This window comes from Natrix helvetica (assembly GCF_964273705.1).
Source record: "Natrix helvetica genome assembly, chromosome: 5".
NCBI classification, from domain to species: domain Eukaryota; kingdom Metazoa; phylum Chordata; class Lepidosauria; order Squamata; family Natricidae; genus Natrix; species Natrix helvetica.
In genome coordinates, this window is record NC_138551.1 from 79,553,899 (window position 1) to 79,560,753 (window position 6,855).

Genomic DNA, 6,855 nt, shown 5'->3' on the forward strand with positions numbered 1-6,855 from the left:
CGCTACGGAATGGGACAAACCGAAAGCACCCTGGTCGTGAATACACATCAATTTCGCAGGGCCAGTGCAAGGGCAAACGTTTCTGATAGTTGTGGACACATACTCCAAATGGTTAGAAGTAGTCCTAATGACTTCAATCATGGCAGAGGCAGTCATCAAGGTACTACGGCGACTTTTCGCCACTCACGGCCTGCCCGACTTCCTGGTTTCTGATAACAGGCCCCAATTCACGGCCATGCAATTCGAAACATACTTAGCGAGTCAGGGAATTCGGCATGCCCTCGTCGCGCCATTCCATCCGGCATCGAACGGACAGGCGGAAAGAATGGTGCGATCTGCAAAAGAAGCTCTCGCTAGGATGGGCCCGGGTGATTGGCAAACACGAATCGACCATTACCTATTAATCCAACACATTACCCCTAGTGCCACAACGGGAAGGAGCCCCGCTGAACTCCTCATGGGTCGCCGCTTAAGGTCTCACCTGGACCGTCTTCACCCAAATTACTCTGCCACATCGCCCCCAGACTCCACAAGCAAAATTCGGAACTTTAGCATAGGGGATTCAGTATACGCCCACAACTATGCAGGGGGGACACTGTGGATTCCGGCAAAGGTAATTGGTATCACGGGTCCTCGATCATACTTGTTAGAATTAGAGGACGGTAGGAATTGGAAAAGACACATTGACCAACTCCGAGGTCGCCTAACGCACTCCAACCTACGATCAGCAAATGAAGACTTCATCCCGTCGGAAAGTCAGCCGATGCAACAACCCGAATATCCGAGCACAGATGACTACGGCACCACGGAGCCTGGGGTGGAACCCGAGATCAACGATAGAGCGGAGCAGCCTCCCAGCGAGGGGAACCTACCATCCCCAGCCAGCGCAACGGAACAAGAGAGACTCTCCGATCTCACGCCTGCTCCAACACAACCCGAACTTCGTAGGTCCACCCGAGCAAGGCAGAAACCGGCATACTTACAGGGCTTTGTCACTAACCAGAACACTCCATCTAAGAGGGGAGGGGTGTTAGATATTAGCATAAACCGCTGTAAGTCTCCACTCAGGTCTGCCACTAGGGCGGGAACAAGGGGTTGTTCTGATTGGACGGGAGGTCTGCCAGATCCCTATAAAAGGGGAGCTACTCGACCCCATAGCAAGCTGGATCACTACTACTACTAAATAAAGAGCTGTTGTTGTCACTATCGTCTGGAGTCTGTTCTCTCGTTGCCCGAATCTAACAGCTTCATTATTCACTATAAACCTATGATATTAATAAATGTACATCATTTTGACAGGATTTAGAAAAACAATTTACATTTGGGTTTGGTCTTAAAAGAGGTTTTCATTGCAATTATCTTATTTGTGCTTCCTTACACTGAAAAGAAATAGAAACTTCTGCATATTTAGAAAAGCATCTGCTTCTCATAGGATTTCCCTTCTACAGAAGAATCACCTTGAATAAGAAATGGGAATACTGGAGCAAAAATTGTGGATAACAGATTTTTTTGGGGGGGTGGGGGATTATCAGTTGGTACAAATGTTATTGTGCTTCAATCCAGACAGACGTTATTGCATCTTCTCTCATATCAGACATACAATATTCCTACATTTATATCTGCAACCAGCCTATAAATGTCTGAGAATTCAAATCAACTGCACAACCAGTTACCAAAAGGACCAAATTTCAACCAACCCACAGCCAGCTGTGGGCTGCTACATGGTTGCGTGGGTTCAGGCAAACTCTTAGGTATGATCATTGGCTGGGCCTGCACACCCGTCCTTGTGCTATGCTTTCCATATAGAACTAATTTTCTTGTCCCCCCCATCCATACTGCCCACCTGAGTTCTGCGCCTCCCCTGCTGTACTCACTGGAGCTGCCTGAGTTGATTAGCGGCATGTTTGAAGCTCCATTTCAGTCCCAAAGGGTGCACGCAAACAGTAAACCCATTGTGAATGTAAGTGCAGCCCACCTCTGCCCACAACCCCACCCCGCCCAATCAGCACTTCCAATGACCCTCACCTAATGTAACCTCCCCATCACAAGACCCATCACAAGATCTTTGTCAATCTTCAGGGTTGCCAACCTTCACTTGACGTGACCCACCCCTGACCCCTCATAAGACCCATTACAAGGTTCATCACAAGACCATCACCTGACATGACCCATCACTGAACCCTCAGCTGACATGTCCGCCCCATCACAAGACCTACTGACCACACTAAACCCTTATAATCAGAAGAATACCAACACCAACATTCCCTAAATTCCGCTAAAGATGTTACCTAGCCTGGTAAGGAAACATTTGGAAACCAACCCACAAGCTTGGAAGAATGAACCCCCACTCTCATCCTACACCCGAGCTACAGATATTTGCCACTATTGCATTCGTATCTGGACTGTGATTTTCTAATCATATGTGGTGTTTGTTTATTTGTTTGTTTATTGGATTTATATGCCGCCCTTCTCCCAAAGGACTCAGGGCGGCATACAACATTAAATAAAACACATATTTCAAAAGTTAAAAAGGAAATTAGATAGAGTATCCAAAAACAAACCCAATTAATATTAACAATAACATTTTAAAAATTAGATTAAAATTAACAATTAAATCAATCATTTATTTTATTTTGTTCAGGCCAGGCCGGCTTGCTGGAAAAGCCAACTTTTTAGGGCGCGTCGGAAGGACTGGAGGTCAGGGATTATGCAAAGCTCCGGGGGCAGCTCATTCCAAAGGGAAGGCGATCCCACAGAGAAGGTTCTCCCCGTGGGGGTCGCTAGCCGACACTGTCTGGCCGATGACACCCTGAGGAGACCAACTCTGTGGGATCGCACTGGATGGTGGGAGGCTACTGGTGGCAGTAGGTGGTCTCGCAGGTACCCTGGGCCTAAGCCATGTGAGAGGACAGGCTGCCAAAAAAATGGGCAGCACCTGAGCTGATGGTGCCTTCTCCCTTTAAAACCTCCTCCTAGCCATCCCAGCAATGTGTGGCTACAAAAGCTGAACAGAAAAGTAGTTGGGTGTGGTGGTGTTAATGTGGTGGGGATGTGGGAGTGAAAGCGGTTTGTGTTTGTTTGGGGAATTTAAAAAGCCAGTAGCAGCCTAAGGCAAATAGAAGAGTTACTATTCTTCAGAAGAAAGATTCACATGCACATGCAAAAACGCAGGAGGAACAGGAGTTGTAGTAGAACTGTGGATGAGTGGCATAGTAAGTTATGAGTACTAGCCTTTATTACTTGTGGACAGGTACCGTAGTTCTGGACTTACAACAGTCCATTTAGTGACTGTTCAAAGTGACAACGGCACTGGAAAAAAAACTAATGAACATATTTCACACTTATTATTGTTGTAGCATCCTCATGGTCACATGATCAAACTTAGATGCTTGGCAACTGACTCATATATATGACGGTTGCAGTTTCCTGCGGTCACATGATCACTTTTTGTGACCAAGCAAAGTCAATGGGGAAGCCAGATTCACTTAACAACCTTGTTACTAATTTAACAATTGCTGTGATTCAATTAACAATTGTGGCAAGAGAGGTTATAAAATAGGGCAAAACTTGAACAAATGTCTCATTTAACAACAGAATTGAGATGATTAGAGGACTGAAGGCTAAAAGATCAAAAGAACGGTTGCAGAACTGGGTATGTCTAGTTGGATGAAAAAAAGGACTAGGGGAGACATGATAGCAGTGTTCCAATATCTCAGGGGTTGCCACAAAGAAGAAGGAGTCAAGCTATTCTCCAAAGCACCTGAGGGCAGAACAAGAAGCAATGGGTGGAAACTAATCAAGGAGAGAAGCAACTTAGAACTGAGGAGAAATTTCCTGACAGTTAGAACAATTAATCAGTGGAACAGCTTGCCTCCAGAAGTTGTGAATGCTCCAATGCTGGAAAAATTTTAAGAACAGATTGGATAACCATTTGTCTGAAGTGGTGTATGGATTCCTGCCTAACCGGGGGCTTGAACTAGAAGACCTCTAAGGACCCTTCCAACTCTGTTAGTCTATTCTAATCTCTTCTTAAAAACCTCCAATGTTGGAGCACCCATAACTTCTGAAGGCAAGTCATTCCAGTAATTAATTGTTATCAATTGTCAGGAAATTTCTTCTTAGTTCTAGGTTGCTTCTCTCCTTGATTAGTTTCCATGCATTGCTTCTTGTCCTGCCTTCAGGTGCTTTAGAGAATCAGTTGACCCCCCCCCCTCTTCTTTGTGACAGCCCTTTAGATATTGAAACACTGCCATCATGTCACCCCTAATCTTCTTTTTGCATACCCAATTCCTGCAACCATTTTTCATATGCTTTAGCTTTCAGTCCCCTAATCATCTTTGTTGCTCTTCTTTGCACCATCTCAACATTTTTTATATTGTGGCAACCAAAACTGGATGCAGTATTCCAAGTGTGGCCTTACCAAGGCATTATAAAGTGGTATTAACACTTCACATGATCTTGATTCTATCCTTCTGTTCATGCAGCCTATGGCTGTGTCTTGGCAAATTTGGCAGCACACTTCCTAGTGGAGTGATTGTCTACTAGGTCCTCAAGATCCCTCTCGCAGTTACTACCATTAAGCAAGGTTCCACCTATTCTGTACCTGTGTATTTGGTTCTTCTTGTCTAAATGTAGAAACTTACTTTCCTCACCATTAAATTTCATTTTGTTAGATAAGGCCCAGCATTCAAGTCTGTCAAGATCCTTTTGTATCTTGAGCCTATCTTCTGGAGCATTGCCATGCTGATTTCTTTTGACATTTCTTATTTTTCTTTTTCATTGGAATTGTGCTAGACTGGGCATTTATAACCTCGGTTTTCAAAGTTTCTCAAGTTCCTTGGGTTCTTTTCCCCTTGAGGATTTTCATCCATGGAATCTTTCCCAAGTTGTCTCTAAATTTATTGAAATCGTCTCTCTTAAATTTCAAGGGTCTAGTTTCACGTTCCTTTCCTTGTGCTTGTATAACGTTGAATTCCAAAATGTAATGGTCATTCCCCCTCAAGGTTCCTGCAGCATCAATGCTGTATATCAGTGGTTCTCAACTTGTGGGTCGGGACTCCTTTGGAGGTCAAACGACCCTTTCACAGGGGTCACCTAAGACCATCGGAAAACACATATTTTCGATGGTCTTAGAAACCAAGACACCAATTTTATGGTTGGGGGTCACCACAACATGAGGAACTGTATTAAAGGGTTGCGGCATTGGGATGGCTGAGAACCACTGCCGTATATCATTTCATCTCTGTTGGTGAGAATGAAGTTCAATATGGCTGACCCTCTTGTTCCCTTCTCTACTTTTTGGGAGACAAAGTTCTCTGCTAAGTTTGTTGAGAATCTGTTTGATCTTCCACTAGGTGCATAGTTTGTCTCCCAGTTGATTAAATAAGGGTAGTCAAAGTCCCCCATTACTATTGTGATATTTCTATTGATATTTCTACTATTTGTGATATTTACTATTTCTGATAGCTTAAAGGAGATAGAATTCTATTTTATGCTCTGTGTCATTTCTGTTCAAGGTGTTCCTTAAGTACAAACTGTAATTTTCTATTGCCAAATCTTGATTACTTTAGTTTTAATCTCCTCCATAAATCTCTAGTGTCCACAATTTCATGCAATTTAACAGCCTGTTTATGCTGTTCTCAGGAACTCAAACTAGGATCTCTGGAAGCATGTGTGAGAGGAGCTATTACCAAAAAGGTCTGCCATCTGGCCCACATGTATTTCCCCAAGAAACATTATATTCAGGAGATGTTCTCTCTGGACAAGCAGCATTTTTTGGCATTGAATATGAAATCGATGCTGTCAGTACCAGTAGCCTCCAGCTCTTCATAGATAGTAGTATGAGATATACAGTGATGGATCTTAGATGTCTCTGAAAAGAGAAGAGCTTTCAGCCAAGCCTGATAAGGTCCTATCCCTTCATCAATGTTGAAAAGTTCAACAAAATTTGGGCTCAACAAAAATCCAAGGAAAGTATCTATAGGTGACAAGTTTCAGGAAGAGCTGAGCCTGCCCATGTCCATTACCACCTATATGTAATGTCCTACCCTAGATCTCCTGAGGGGATCCTCCCCTTAACACCCTGACCAACTTTCTTTAAGATAAAGGGCTCTGCCATCCCCCCCTCCAACCATTGTTACATTCACTCAATCAAGCACCCTGGGTAGATGGATAAGGACAGGAGGCCCCATGGCACATTACTACAGCTCTCTGCTTCAACAGGCTTCCACCTCTCCATAACCCCCATTTCACAGCATCCTCCCCAAGCCGGCCCAGGAAAGGGCAGACTCACTCAAACCCTCCAACTGACTCTCAGTGCTGTCTCCAACATCAAAAACATCTGTATTACCTGGGCTGATATGCCCTCTTCAAATTAAGCCACATAATCTAATGTGATTGTTCTTAGGTTTTGCATGTCTCTTACATTTTTCAACTCATTTCAAGTTCTGGAATTTATACCCCAAAAGATTATTTCAGAATAAGGATGTCGCACTCTTTATTGCTTTTGTTGTCGTTGTCTTCTTCTTCTTCTTCCTCCCCCTCCTCCTCTACCACCACCACCTCCACCTCCTCCTCCTCTTCTTCTTCCTCCTCCTCCTCTCTTTCTCTTCTTCTCCTCCTCCTCTCCTCGTCCTCTTTCTCCTCCTCCTCTTCCTCCTCCTTCTGTAGCTTTAGGTTAATTTTCACACCTAGCAACAGCTTGTCCTGGCCATTTTCTTGACAAGATTTTGGAAGTGGTTTACATCCTGTGACAATACTTTTAACACCAACAAATATCAACCTCTATCCTAGGTCCTTGGGAAGATCTTGACAGGTTGATAAAAATATATGAATAAAAATGCCACACCCAGTCTA